Source organism: Haemaphysalis longicornis, unplaced genomic scaffold (genome assembly GCF_048455015.1).
Source record: "Haemaphysalis longicornis isolate Haplotype H1 unplaced genomic scaffold, Haemaphysalis longicornis Haplotype H1 scaffold_8, whole genome shotgun sequence".
NCBI lineage: Eukaryota > Metazoa > Arthropoda > Arachnida > Ixodida > Ixodidae > Haemaphysalis > Haemaphysalis longicornis.
Window position 1 is genome coordinate 79,535,322 of NW_027526445.1, and position 14,507 is coordinate 79,549,828.

Consider the following 14,507-nt stretch of genomic DNA (forward strand, 5'->3'; position numbering starts at 1 on the left):
AATCAGAGCCAGAGATAGCGGCAGCTAAGACAAGTCCGAGGTAAAATAAATAGCTAAGACAGGTGAAATGGAACATGCCGTCACTCCGATTCAAAGACTTTTACTCGCCATCATCATCCCCGTTCAAGGTTTTTTCAGGGCGCTGCCATGCGCCAAAAATACAGCCTGATTGGCTTAGATCTTCTGGACAAAACTGGTAGCCAATCGGAAAAGACCAGGAGCAAGAAGGCAGCGATTGGGAAAATTGCAATCAGGAGCCCATTAAACCTGAAATACTTGTGAACACAAAAAGCAATAATAATTTTGAATGAATGATTCCTTAAAGATTGATTAATTTCGCAATGTTGTGTGATCACTTTGCATAAAAATAAAAAGAGGGAACTCTGCTCTTTTGTTCGGCGCTGCAGTCGCTTCCGATCAGGATTTTATTTAAACTGAAATACTGGTGAACACCAAAAGCAATGACAATTTTTAATAAATGATTCTTTGAAGATTGAAAAATTTGGAAATGTTGTATGATCACTTTGAATTAAAATTTAAAGTCGTAACTCTGCTCATGTATTTGGCCGTTTCGGCGCTGCGGTCGTTTCCGATGTAATTTTTCCATCAAGTGGTATCGGCGAGGTCGGCCGTGGTTGCGCGTTGTCCGTGTTGTTATTCATGTTTTTTGTGCGATATACCGTCGTAAAATGTGTTCGCCCTTTGTGGATAAAGCCTGCTTGCCACGTTGGAAACACGTGCGGTTAAGGATAAGCTGAAATACAGCGGCAAACGATCGAAGAACGGCGGCGTTTTCCTGTGCCCGGACAAAGAAGTTCGGTAAGTTCTTTTTTGCTGGACCTTTTGTAGCGCGACTAAGGTTCGGTGCCAGAAACGTGTTATTGGCTTGATTTCTCGTTTCCGCGTCAGTCTGACGCTGTGGTTCGTGCAAGCTAAATGCAATTTGCTGGCGCTGCTCGATATGTCTAGCGTTGCTGACGGACAGGTGGTGGGCGCAGCGGAGGGCCTTAGGAAGCTTGAAATAATTGCCAATGCTCTTGATAACATCGTGAGGAATCGACGTGTTTTGTTTCGTATGCGGTTTTTATCGCATTAGGTCTATTTCTATATGCGGCCGTGCGGTTTCACCGTGCTTTTGTTGTATTTCGATAGCTGTGCCACTTTGAACAAAGCAAAATACAATGTGCGACTGCTTAACTTATCGGACGTAAAACTTCCCTTGAGAAAAATGAAAACCTTAAATAGTTTGAGAATCTTAACTTGGCAATAAAAGTGTTTTGGTATTTTTTTGTCGTCTTGTTACTGGCTGAAAACTATTTGTTTTCTTCAAACGGTTTGTAGTTCAGGAGGACATAGGCGGAGTATATTTCACATTGCTGTAAACGCTATCTACGCTTACATAGCATTGGTTTTAAGCACCTTTCATCAATTCTGTGGTTAGGTCTTTTAACTGTCTTGATAATAAAACAATCATTGAGTGAGTGTTCTTACTTCTCGGAATGTGTAGTGTACTGTGAGCTTTTAACTTTGGCAGGTAACGACGTTTGTGCTTATGTAACTTTTCTTTGCAACCTTTTCATTTAAAAGTGGCTGGAGCTTCAGGACGGAGGCTGTCTGGCAAGATGAAAAGCAATAACAGGTACGTACTGCATTTATGTTGCCGATATAGGAACCCAGAAATAGAAACTGGACCTATAAGTATGCGTTTGAGTGATGTGGGGCCTTTGCAGCAGGAATTATGCCCACCTAACTTGTGGGAGTTGTTTATTTTTGCATTACCACAGGAATAATAGTAGTAGGTAGCCCTTTCAGCGGTAGGATGCTCTGCATGTTTAGGACAGTTGAATTATGTTGAATGTAGCTTTTTATACGTGCAGAATGTGAATTTCTGTTTTATATTTCTTTTGCACATGATGTAGTGCCTGTGCAAACCAGGTTTTCTGGGTGAAGAGTCCTTCAACATCTGCTTGAGGCTGGGCAGCTGTTATGTCATAATGCTAGTAATGTGAGTAAGCACTAGATCTTGCAGGTGCAGTCCCAGTGCGAGGGGTGACTTCATCGCATAAAAAAGAAAAATTAAAACCACTAAAGTAACTCAAAGGGTAACTTTCTGTTGTGCCAAAAAAAAAAAAAAGAAGCGCCGCCAAAGTACTCACGTGAGGCCAGTGGAATTATGGAAAAGCACATTTATTTTTCAAACACTTGGGCTAGGCGCCCACCTTTGACACTTATAACTTCGCAGGAAGCCCATCTGTCGAGCGATATCACTTGTTTTGAGCTGTATCAGCTCAACACTGACCGCCAAAAGGCGGTTACACTGTTTGGTGACGAAATCAGCAACACCCTTTTGTAATTCGACGTGGCGGCTGTAGCAAGGCCCTCGGAAACTTTTTGGGCAGGGTTCGCATGTAAAAAGGCGCTCCCGCAGTAGCTGCCATCCACAGACGGTCGATGTTGACTCTTCGGGGAGCTGCCGAATTCTCGATTTCTTGAGCCATTAAAATAGCATGGGTCATACTGAGTGCAACACGTTGCCGTAACAAGGGGAGCTGAAGCGGTGTTGAAACACTTCAGGGCAATGAAAGTTACCTATGCCTCAATACTAAAGTACGGCGCGAAAACAAAGGAAAAAAGTTGCGCACGCTGTCAACCACCACAGAAAAAAAGCAAGGAAACGAAAAAAGTTGATCTTAGCTTGTAGTGGACCCGAACAACTCTGCCACATCTTGCTGACATAGATTGCGAAATGGTCAGAACTGTAGCCATTGATGACAAATGGGTGCATCATTGCAATTTTAGGCAGATTGTAACGCGAGGGTTGACTTCAGGTTGCAAAAATAAAACGTGTTATAATCGACTAAATACAGTAACATTCGTATTTGTATTTAACTATTTAAATTCAATTTAAGAAATGTATGATATTTGTTCACCTCCTCTATTGTTTTGATTGTTCAGCATACTTGATCATGACAGCATCATGTGACGTTTTGAGACTGCCTAGAGATGAATGAACTCATGTTGCTCATGGCAATTTGCTGAAGCAAAAACTAGGGAAATTTTGACGCATCAGTTTGGTAGGCGCCCTGACTATATACCACAATTTTACAACCTTCTCAGGGTGGCGCCATTTGCCCGGGATTGGTGTGGAGCTGTGCAGGCATTTCTCGGGGGACAGCGGGAGCAGCCACGGCCCCAGCCACATGCCACCAGCCGCATTGGACTGCGTATCGTGTGGCCGATTCGGACACCTAATCTGATTTGAAAATTGGTAAGTTCATATTCAACAGTTTGCAACCCACAGTTTACAGTGCAGTAGAAAGTGGGTTAAAGGCGAGTGAAAGCTAGTTGCATGCGAGGATTGCGTATGCTGTACACAGGCTGCAAATGGACCATGCTTTGCGTGGTTCTCACCGAAATCGCGGTTTGTGGAGCTATATTTCTCTGTGCCACACTTTTTCCAGTCAATTGCTGCACCCGACTCCTATACCCTACGAATTAGCTGTGCGTTTCACCGTCCCCGCAGAGCTGAGCTGTAGCATTAGAAAAGGGTTGATTTTTGTTTGTTTCTCGTCTATAAAATGAACACTGCTAACCTGTAGCGAACAGAAATTAGCGATAGATAATGGGATTGGAATCAATAACTGGGCTCTAAAAACAGCATACGACAGCGCGTATTGTTGCAAAGGTGCTACATTCAAATATGTTCAATTTGGCGTGATAATCTATTTGCGGAAGCACTCAGGGACCCCCAAAATCTTAGTTATGGTTTTTAATGCATAACGATCTTGTGTTTGTTATTTTTTTATGTACTCAACAACTGTGCAGTGACGCTCAAACAAGCAGCCTTTGCACATTTTCACCCAAGGCATGCCGACCTGCATGCTGGAGGAAAAAAAAAGTCTGAAAAATGTGGGTACAGCTGTTATATTCAAGAGGACTGCCATGACAAAATATACCACTCAGAGGCCATGAATCTGATAAGACAACATGCAACACGGGGCATTTGCAGCCTGTGCACAGCATGGGCAAACCCGCCGTGCAGTTAGTTCTCGCTCACCATGAGTGCGCTCTCTAGTGCACTGTTAAACTGTAGGGTGCTGACTCGTTGAATAAAATTGTACTTGCCAAAACCTTGGTGCTGAGACAAATCATCTGGAATGCAATTGAGTAAGCACTGTTTGATGGTAATGGCACTATCTAAGCTCATCGGTGCTTTATTTTTAGAAAGTTCATAGCATTATCGAAAACCGTGAAAGATGCAGCTTCTCGCACAAGTTCACGATGTGTGCTCTTAAATCGAGTCTGCGCTTAAAAACTTCCTTACTTGGGGGCAGCTGGATGAATAATAAATTATAATCATACAAAGAACTAAATATTGCCAATGTAAATTCAACAGAAATTCGTCTTTATTGTCTCCTAAGCAGCATTTATTTATGCTTCCTCAGAAACTTCACTGCAGCAACCAAGCACAAGTTCAGAAGTTCTTGTACTGTATAGACAAGGCTTGCTCAGTTTTTTTAGTATCCTGTGCAAGTTTCTAACCTCTGTTGTTGGCTAGAAGCTTACTGTGTTAATAACCGTGGAAAAAAACAAGCTGACAATGTTCCTGTCAGTGCTGCGGCAGTAGCTCAAGAGGCAGCGGCTTTTTTGCCATTCACTATGCCAATGTGGAAAAAGCCATGTGTGCATTTCTCCTGGCAGGTCCCTGGAGACAGGGGTGCCTGAAGTAATGAATCAGTGCTGAGTTTGATAACGTTAAGCAATTATCACAATGCATTCCTCAATCAAGAGCTTCTAAGATGTCGAGGTAGGTATCGGTTTGTAAAGGTCCAGTTAAGATAGTAGGAAATTGTAGTGCATTTTCTTGCACGAAACGAAAAAAGTATTTTTAGATGTGATGACATTTCTCAGAAGATTTTGCTCTAGGAGCTTGTAGGCATTTTGCTTGCACACGGTGGTGCGTGCATGTTTCCCAGCTTTGGGCTAGTGCATGGGCCGCCGCTATCCTGTGAGCACCGCAGCAAAGACATAAATATTGCCGTTTTTTTTCCCTATTGTGAACACAGTACACTGCTAACCTTTAAATGAAGGTTGCAAAGCTTCCTTAGAAAGCTAATATAAAAAAAGAAACATTCAAGGAAGCCGTTTCTGCAGTACAAATAAACCGCTGTTTTGAAAGCAGTAAAGATGAGGCTGAGTGAAACACTGCGGCAAATAGTTTGTTCTTCGCAAAACAGTATTTCTGGTAGAGAAGTTCAGAATGCAGCCTGGCTGTAATTTTAGATAAGTCGTAGTTATTAAGAAAGAAGCCGTGGCTTTCTACAGTGCTGTGAACCTCTTATAAATAAGTCGTCAGTGAGCTTGGAAAGTGCTGTACGGTTAAACAGTGAGAAGTCAAATGCATTCACGCATTTTTTTTTTTTTTTTGCAGAAAATAGTTCTTCTACCTTTAGTTGTAAGACAACCGCTGGTGGCTTTAGTGAGCAACTACTGATGCCCCCTCCTCACCCCCCCCCCCCCTACACACACATACGCACCTTTTTTTGGCATCTTTCTTTGTCAACTACGACTGCACGCTGCAATTTCTGTGGCTGCCAAGCTTGTGCGAGCGTACTGAGTTTGTCCCCTGCCATTTCCGTGGCCTCAACAATATTGGGGCAGCAGAGTTTTACAATCTAGGCAACTGACCATTCATAGCCGTAGTGCAAAAAATTGGGCCTGTTTGTTTCTTATTGCGTGTGCTTTTTTTTTTTTTTTTTTTGAGGTTCAACACTGCGAGGACACCTATGCGCAGAATTTTGCGGCGTGTGCTTCTTCCAATATCCTTGCTTTATTACACAAGACTAAAGAGGAAATGCGGTACTATGTCGTAATTGAGACAACTGAAATAAAGCCAACGGTTTGTAGGCTGTAAAAAGTGCAATAATATAAGTACGAGGTCCAGGTTTTGTATTTTCATGATAGAAGCATTCCTTTCCCGTCATTCGCACAAACATTTTTACTCAGTGGCTGCTATGAGGCTTTTTGATCTTAGTGATTATTCGAATAAATGCTAATGTACTGCAGCGCGGCTGAGATGCACTGGTTTAATTTGATAAAGTTACAGGTGGGGAAATGTAGTATGATGCTTAATAATGACAGAACTGTATCAATAAGTGTTCTCAAAATACACATTTCATGGGCTTTGTTTTTCCAAATGAGAGATTGAAATGGCCTATTTTAACACACACTTCAGTTTGTTATGTAATGAGTAAATCTCGCCTGCTAGTTTCCCACAGTCGACTGGGACCCTTATACCCTAGTTACACGGGCACAGTTACCCCGCTAACCATGGTTAATGCAAACTGAGCTTGGCCACCTCAGTTCGGTTACACTAACAGCAGTTGATGCTGCCGCAGTGTTCAGTTTGCACACAAGTGGCGGCGCATCAGCATAGGCGAAAAAAATCACCTGGCGTTCGCAGAAGACGAAGGCCTGAAATAGCGGGAGCCCTCGAAGCTGCCCCCAAGAGGAGCTTGTGCTCTTTGCGTCGCTCTCGCAGTCGGCACGACCGCGCGTGAGCAGCAGCTCGTTTCCCGGTCCACCCGATCAACTATGAGAAAAGCCTAAATTTGTAAATTCTGCTGATCGTTTGCCAAAAAAAATAGACAAAGCAGGCAATCATGAAGCGTTTTCAGCACTCGGAAACGATCCGTGCGCACGTCGGCCGTTCCTGCAAACATGCCGGCGCGTCTGTCCGCACGGCACTGAAAGCGGCTCGAACCAGCCCAGACCACGGTAGCAACAGCTTGTCGCCCCTCTTAGAAATCAATCGCGGAAAAGAAGTTCCACATGCGACAAAGTGGATATTATAAAGGTTAAAAATTGTGCTATGTATTGTAATTTGCAGTTGTAGAGATAGCGCCGGTCAAATATCTACCACGATCCTAAGTTCCCAACACCAAACCGACCCGAGAACAAGCCGCTCGCGAGCTGCTGGGGAAGCCCCTTTTTCGGCGTGCGCGAGTGCGTCGCGTTTGGGTCTGAAGCAACTGTCTAACGATATTTTTTGTCTACACTGCTTCGCCTTTGGTTTTTATCGTGAGGTTAAAAGTTTGTTACTTTATTTTTGTTACGCTCACAACCAAGTGACCGCTGTCGACACACTTGGAATTTCGCATGTAACAGCCAAAACCGCAGTTTGCGATAACCGCAGTTAAAATTTAGTAACCGCCGTTAAACGTAACTACAGTTACTTCCGCCATGTAACTAGGGTATTAATCCTAATTAAGGTATGGTGTGGGGACAACCAAAATATTTGAATATTAAAACAGTTGTGTTGACTTTTTGCCAGAACTTCTAGGGCTCCATGTCAAAATTAACAATATTTTCTAATGATAACATGAAGGACAAACAGCTGCAATGCAGTTGCATAAGGAGAGCAGCATAAAATGAAAGAAAGCTGTTTTGCAAATGGTAGGATGTTGCACCATTCTTTGGATGGCTCTTCAACTGCATGGCAGCTTTTAAAGTTGAAAGAAAAATCATGTAAATCATGCCTGGCATTCCCTTGGAACTCCCTGAGGGTTCAGGTGAGCTTCAGTTGCCTGCTTCTACTCAGAGTCAGCACCTAAAGCAAGAACGAACACCATGGCTATATCATTTAGCACTTAAAACACTGATAAGCTCCGCAAGGTTGTTTGATCAGCGATTCCAAAGATTTGGTTTCATCACAATGGTGTGGAATCTAGTTTGCTGACTGCCCATTTTTTTGCTGCTGCCTTCCAGTGTGTCACAAGGCCCTTGCCACATTATAGTTTGGAGAATAGTGAAAACTTCAATCTGACCCTTAAAGGAGTGCTGGCACAAAATTTCAAAGCACAGATGACTACATAAAAAGCTTTCTTTTTAAATAGAGATACCCCTCAGGAAGGTTAACCTTTAAGTGTTCGGAAGAACATATTTTAAGTCAATTTTAATATGTGCATGCTCGAAAAAGTTAAGGATGGATTTCCTTTCGACATCGACATCAGTGTGATGCCATGTGTGCCTCTCCCCAAACTGCCTATGTCAGTGCTCCCATGCAAATCCAAGGTGGCCTACTCTGCCTGATCCTTCTGAGAAAACGCGGATCCTTCAGTGATGGCGCCAGTGTTTTCTATTGAACACAATTGCCGAGAGACATGAGCTACAGCCCAGTCTTTAAAAAAATGTCCAAAACAGGCAGCACAAACGACAAAGAAATAAGTAGAAACAACAGCACTTGTGTTTTTCCTCATTTCTTTGTCTGATGTATCTCGCCCATTTTGCAGTCTCGTCTTTTTCAACTTAGAATCAACTTGGCCTAGCCTCAACCCTAGCAAGTCTTCATGGGCCCTTCATTGAAATTACGAAGGGTTTAATGGGTTTGTATGCTTGCGTGATGCATACAAAGGAGAGATCTTACTTATTTTCATTCACTTCGAATTGAACAAGCAGTGACAGGTTAAAAATTTGCAACTTTTGCTGAATAGCAGGGGTCAGCAAGCTTTTCAGGCGGAGAGCCGGGTTTAATGCAATGGACACGGAGGGGGCCGGAGGGCACATTGGTTGGAAGGGGAAGGGGGGCTTTGCAGGCAAATAAATTTTGGGGAGGAAATTGAAAGCAGTGTACAAAACTAGAATAGCAATCCTTATCATGTTTATTTCCAACACGAATGTCACGAGCTTTCATGCCAGTTGAGGTCAAAACTGCCATGTCGGCCTTCAGGTAGAAAGTGACAGAGGAGAAGGGGTCTACCATTGTGCCGGGGGCCACATAATACTGCCCCATGGGCTGCGGGTTGCCAACCCCTGATTTATAGCATTTTCGTATATCGTCTGAACATGAAGCACAGGACAACCTAAGGTTGTCAGTTCTAGATGCCTTCATTTGTGACAGGGATGGGTGGCATCTATGGAAACTTTCTGGGTGTTGCGAACAACTCAAGGCAGGTTTTCGTGGGAAGATTGGCAAGCATGCTCTCATTACGTTGCAACACTTGTGAGAGGGAACCCCTGTGTCAGAGGACCTGTTTACAGTCTAGTTTCCTGGTGCTAACAAATTCCAAAATTTTTTGGCTGCTGCAAAGATCTTAAGAAAGAATTGTTTTCACAATTTAACAGTTTGTGACCCTGCTCAAGCAATCAAAATGCTTGCCCGGTTTTCTATTCGTTTTGGTTGCTTGTCCGTTTTTCATTTTCAAAGTACCAAATATTATGTGTGGTCTTGTTTTTTCTTGCAGTGCCTGGCATGAGCTCTTACTACTGTTCCTGCCACAAACGCTGTGGATGAGAGTGGGTGAAATCTGTGCATCACTGCTGCTAATCTCACAAGGTTTGTGGGATTTCTGCATCTTAAAATCAAGGAAATTGACGTGCAGTTTATTAGGCTTTAGACAATACCTGCTGTTAATAGTTACTGGTGGGTTCTTTAGCATAGTCATGAAGCACAGTGTGATTGCTTTGTGTTTTAGGTTATTTCATCCTTTCTTCCAAGCTTAGAAAGATGTGTTTGGCGAGTTGGTGCATCTTAACGATACTTGTAGCGCGAAATATTGACAATCACAGAAAGTAGCTGGTGATAACAGGCAATGACTAGCAACTAACTTTTAGGCAGCGTAAGAACACATAATTGCAGGCCAAAGTTACGTGGCTCCACTTGCATGCAAAAAAAAATTGTGATAAGGAAAATTCACAGCCTAATAAATACGCTCTTTCATATGGAAACCCGTTGAAATGTCACTGACACAATCGCATCCGTTCTTTCCTATGTGGTAAGCTTCCTGTATCTCCCTTTCTCATGTATCACTGCACCTGGACAATTTTCACTTGCTTTTTAAGAGCGTCATGCATGCGCTTGCAGAGCTATGGATGGGGTTATGCCCACTTGTGCAGTTCTCAACTGAGAGGTTATGTTCATGTTCACGCAATCGCACGTTCACACACCTTCCAGTGTGCCCAATGCAGACCTTTCCACATGAAAGAGGTATCTCATAAGCAATGTCCCTACACAGCAACTTGCGTAGGCATTAGTGGGCTTTTTCTCGCAACCTTGCCTATCAAAGGGACCCGTAGCACTTTCCCTCGACTACTCGGAATGTATTTTGGGGTAGTCTATTGTCCCAGCAATCACCTCCCACAAGAATCATGAAAATATGTTCGCTATGATGGAAGGTACGTGCGATGCAAGATGCACATAATCATTCCCTCAACTCATTGCGCAGGGTGCTCTTTAAACCTTTAATTAAAGCAACGCCCCAATTGCCTATATAAGACATTTTGCAGGAAAGTGGAATCTTTCTATCACTCATGATTAAAATTCAATCGCTAGTCCGTCAAATCTCATTTTGTCTGCTTCCTTTTTTTGTGTGTGGGTTTGTCCCTCGTGAATTTCTCGAGCACATTTCTTTCAGGTACTTTTTGGCCACTACATCTGTTCTTGGTGTCGTGCAGAGATAGGTGCAAAAAAATTGCCAAGATCCTTGTAGAAATAAAAAAGTTGTTTAATTTTAAATTTAAAAATACAAGCAAATAGAGCACTGCCCTCTTCTCGAAAACCGGAAATCTGCTGCTCACTTTCTCACTGACCCCGATGTCATATGGCGGGACAAATGAGGGCGGCAAAAAATACGTCCTGGAAGTTTTAAGCCCAGGGTGGCCTGACCTGGAAAGCTCCTTTCCGCGCTTCGTGACGCTGTCGTTCGGTGGTACTGTGCCGGAAAGTAGGAGAGGACAAGCAGCCACACGAGACTAGCAAAGTGACGTGCCTGCTGCTGCGTCGATGGGTGTTGCTATGTCTCTTTGTCTGAACTCTACCATCTTTACCTCTCTTTAATTTAGTGTGAAGCCATGTTCAGCGCTGCCTTGCTATTGAGGTTTCATGTGAACGTCACTTGTGGGTTCAAAGAAAGGTTAAAGAAACAGCTGCATATTCTGGTAAAAAAAACCTTATAGAACGCTCGCAGCAAAAAAACAAAACGCGGGATTAGAACCACTGACTTGCAAACCAGTACTCCAGCTTCTTACCTCTCGACCATATACACAAGCTGTGAGGCTTGCAAAAATTGAGCAGTGTCTGTTTCTTGTCATGTTTGTGAAATTCTGGCAGTGAGAATGCTTGTGTCTCACGCACCAATCTTGCAGACAACCCCCATCTTGCTAATACTAGAAGCAATGTAGCTAGAGCTTCCATATTTACCTCATAACAAGCATCACCCGATCGCAATCTCTCCGACGCAAGCAAAGGTAGCGAAGTACAGAATGTGCCACACAGAATTATATCTGTCTCCAAGGGATAATAGCTTGCCAACAAAAACAGTTTGGTTCAATTTGTCTCAAGGCAGCCAATCACCGCTAGAGAAAAAAATGTTGCTGTTTTTCAGTGAACGAAACAGCATTTCCCAGTGCTAAAACATGTCCCCAGACATAGAGACGGACTGATAACCTGGAAGCTGCCGTCCACTTTTGCTATGCTCCCTGACCACGCCTCCTCTACCATCGATGCCAATATCTGCCGTGAATAGACATCAGCATACGGCGTGCGAATGAACGAGTTCGCGTGTATTTCGGCGACGCGCGCTGACGCCAGGCGATATCAACAGTGGTGCATCGTAACACGCCATGGAAAGGCACACGTGCTCGAAGCGGAGCCATAGTGCGGCTCTGTTACTGTCTCTATAGATTTTTGTATTCTTTGAGCCCACGGTTAAGCTTTTATGCTTACTTTAAAGAAAACAAGCAGTAAGGCAACATTTAGGCTCGTTTGGTCAAAATAATGGTATATACACACTTTCAAGCTGAGCCAACTGTAGGGCCACCGCTCCTTGTCGTCATATCCGGAGGCCTCAAGTGTGACGTTGCCAGTACTGCATGTGCTTGTATTTTTAGACTAAAAAATAGAATAACTTTCTCATATCTGCGCCGCTTTGATCATTCTTTTTGCGCATGTAGAATTTTTTTCATAGAATGTGGACTTCAAAAACATTATGAACAAAATTGAGACGTGGCTTTGCTATTGCAAACAGCAGTGACCAGTGTAGCTGAGGGGAAGCCTCAGAAAATGGTACACCTTCCTAGTCTACCTCGACAACGCCGTAGTATTTACCCGGAACTGCGACGAGCAACTTAAACATGAGCGCGGCCCGACAAAGCGCGTTCCGAGAGGGAAACTAATGTCCCGGGGTTTATCATCCCGGCGGACTCGCCATCGAAGTAGTCCGCTGCGGGAAACAAGGTGCAGACCCGCGAAAACGATCTGGAGATGAGAAAAGGCGTGGCCTTGCTGTCGCAAACAGCCTCGCGAAAGTTATGCGTGGAATGCTGATGTCATTGCTAACGTCATACCATGTGCGCTCGGCAAGGCTAAACCTTTTGCACGAGGACCCTTGTACGTGCACCGGTCCTCGTCTCCACTCCTCCCTCCTCCCCCTCGCAAACTCGGCTGCCGGACTGTGTGCTGTAGCGCCCTGGTAACATCCCTCCGAGGAGCACAAGCTTGACAGCTCTGCTGTTAAAAAGAAAAGGCCAGAGCTCTGTGCCGTGCCATAACCAAAAGGCAGCAGAACTGATTGTGTTATCTACGACAACAAATTGTTTGCTTTCTCATGTGCTCACGTTAAAGGTATGCTTTCGCGTCATATGTTCAGCCTCGATGCATTCAACTTACAAGTGTATTTCAAATTTCCTTTCTCCTGTTAGGCCCAGTACTTCTGCCACATGGGTGGCTACGACTTCAAGGCGGGGCCCGCACGGTGTTGGGCATGGTGATTGGGCAGCCAGTGGCATTGTCCTGCAGCTGGGCAGGGGCCAAGGGGGTGAAAGAGGCCTTCTACGAGCTAGACAACATTGTCTCTTGTTCTTGGTAAGCTGCCCTGATTTTATTTTATGCACAAGGAATTCATTATAATATTTTCAGGGGCTACTTTATTTCAGGGTATTTGTTCGACCATTTGAGCTTATTTTTAATGTTCTTGTTTACAGGAATGAATACGGATACTGTTTGGTAATGCGTAATAAATATTGGCTCTCCGGAATAGTTGTACGTTGTGAAAACTAGAGGCATTGCATTAAGCAAGCTTGTAATACTTTTTTTTTTCACCCGTCGCGGTGGCTTAGTGGCTAAGGCGTTGTGCTGCTGTGCTGAAGGTCACAGGTTCGATCCTAGCTGCGGCGGCCGTTTTTCTGACGGAGGCGAAAAACAAAGACGCCCGTGTGTTGAGATTTCGGCACATGTGAAAGATCCCCAGGTGGTCGAAATTAATCCGGAGCCCTCTGCTACGGCGCACCTCATAACCTGCGTAGTTTCGGCGTGTTAAACCTCATAATCAATCAATCAATTGAATTTTTTTTTTCAGGAAGGCCATTGCTAAGCCTGTGGACATTTTTACAGTGCAGTATGTTACTTATTTGTCTGTGTTCAATTTTGTTTCAGTGTCAATACAGCCCAGGTACCCCGACGCAAACAAGGTCGCTGTGGCAGCTGTTATTAAGAAACGGCTATACTCCGCCGGTGACTGGGATGGCGGCCGCACGAAGCGGAAGACACTGGACAGTATGAACTGAGCAAAATAACGAACCGGAAGACACTGGACAGCATGAACTGAGCAAAATAAATTAAGTCAAAAAACCTAATCACCACAGACTTTGTAAATCACTACATTTGTCCCTGAAAGGGCAAACAGTGCTCTTTAAAAGGGCACAAATGCTTATGCATGCATTACGAATTTACAGCATGTCCCGTTTTTAGGAACCCATGTGCGCAATTCGAACTGAAAGCTGCTGGGGTTGGACAGCCGGGATGTAAATGGCAGAATGTCTACTATGGTTGAACAGCTAGTATATACCTAAAGTTGAACAGCCAGGCACCAGCCGCTCACCAGGGAAGGCTGACTGGCCGTACTTCGGCAAAAGCTTATGGGCCATTGATTAGACACATTTCAACGGCCGACCATCGGCATAAGGTCAACAGCTGACCTCCTGCAAAAGTTTAACAGCCGGCCTCGGGCAATGGTTCATCAGCCAGCCTCCGGCAAAAGGTAATGGCTGATCTCCGGCAAAGCTGTACGGCCGGAGACCGTTGTGGACCCCTCTGCAGTGAATTGGTAAAAGGAGAGTGGCCATTGGGTGTACAGCAGTTAACTTTAAACACACGGCAGAGGCCCACCTTTGAGTGCGCGCTTTACACTTTGACTAGAGAAAGGCCGGGCAGAAATTACCTGGCTGAAGTTCTTCGGCTGATTTTAAGCCGTACAGGCTTGTGCTGCTTGGGTTAATCAGGACGTTCATAAAGATCACAAGTACTCAGAAAGAACTCGCACGCCCCTGTGCACCACACGTGCATATACGGGACTGTATAATGGGCGTAGGCATCGTTTTCGTCGCGTTCACTTGGAAAGTTTCTGTAGTATTCTTTTTTCCGAACTCTGGCTCATGCTGTATAGATGTTTTACCGCGGCAACTAACACCTGCTACTGAGTCATATTGTTCAGCTTCTTAAATAAACGCTTCAA

The 14,507-nt window shown here is 44.2% G+C and overlaps 1 long non-coding RNA gene across 2 annotated transcripts; it reads left to right on the forward strand.

Annotated features, from left to right (window-relative positions):
- Nucleotides 1-622: 622 nt before the first annotated feature.
- Nucleotides 623-13,629, forward strand: LOC144148822 (uncharacterized). Of its 2 annotated transcripts, XR_013318071.1 has the most exons (6): nt 623-819; nt 1,588-1,639; nt 3,118-3,268; nt 9,243-9,334; nt 12,697-12,859; nt 13,430-13,629. It is a non-coding gene; the product is annotated as an uncharacterized LOC144148822 (long non-coding RNA). The 2 variants fall into 2 exon arrangements; XR_013318072.1 differs by lacking the exon at nt 1,588-1,639.
- The last annotated feature ends 878 nt before the right edge of the window (nt 13,630-14,507 follow it).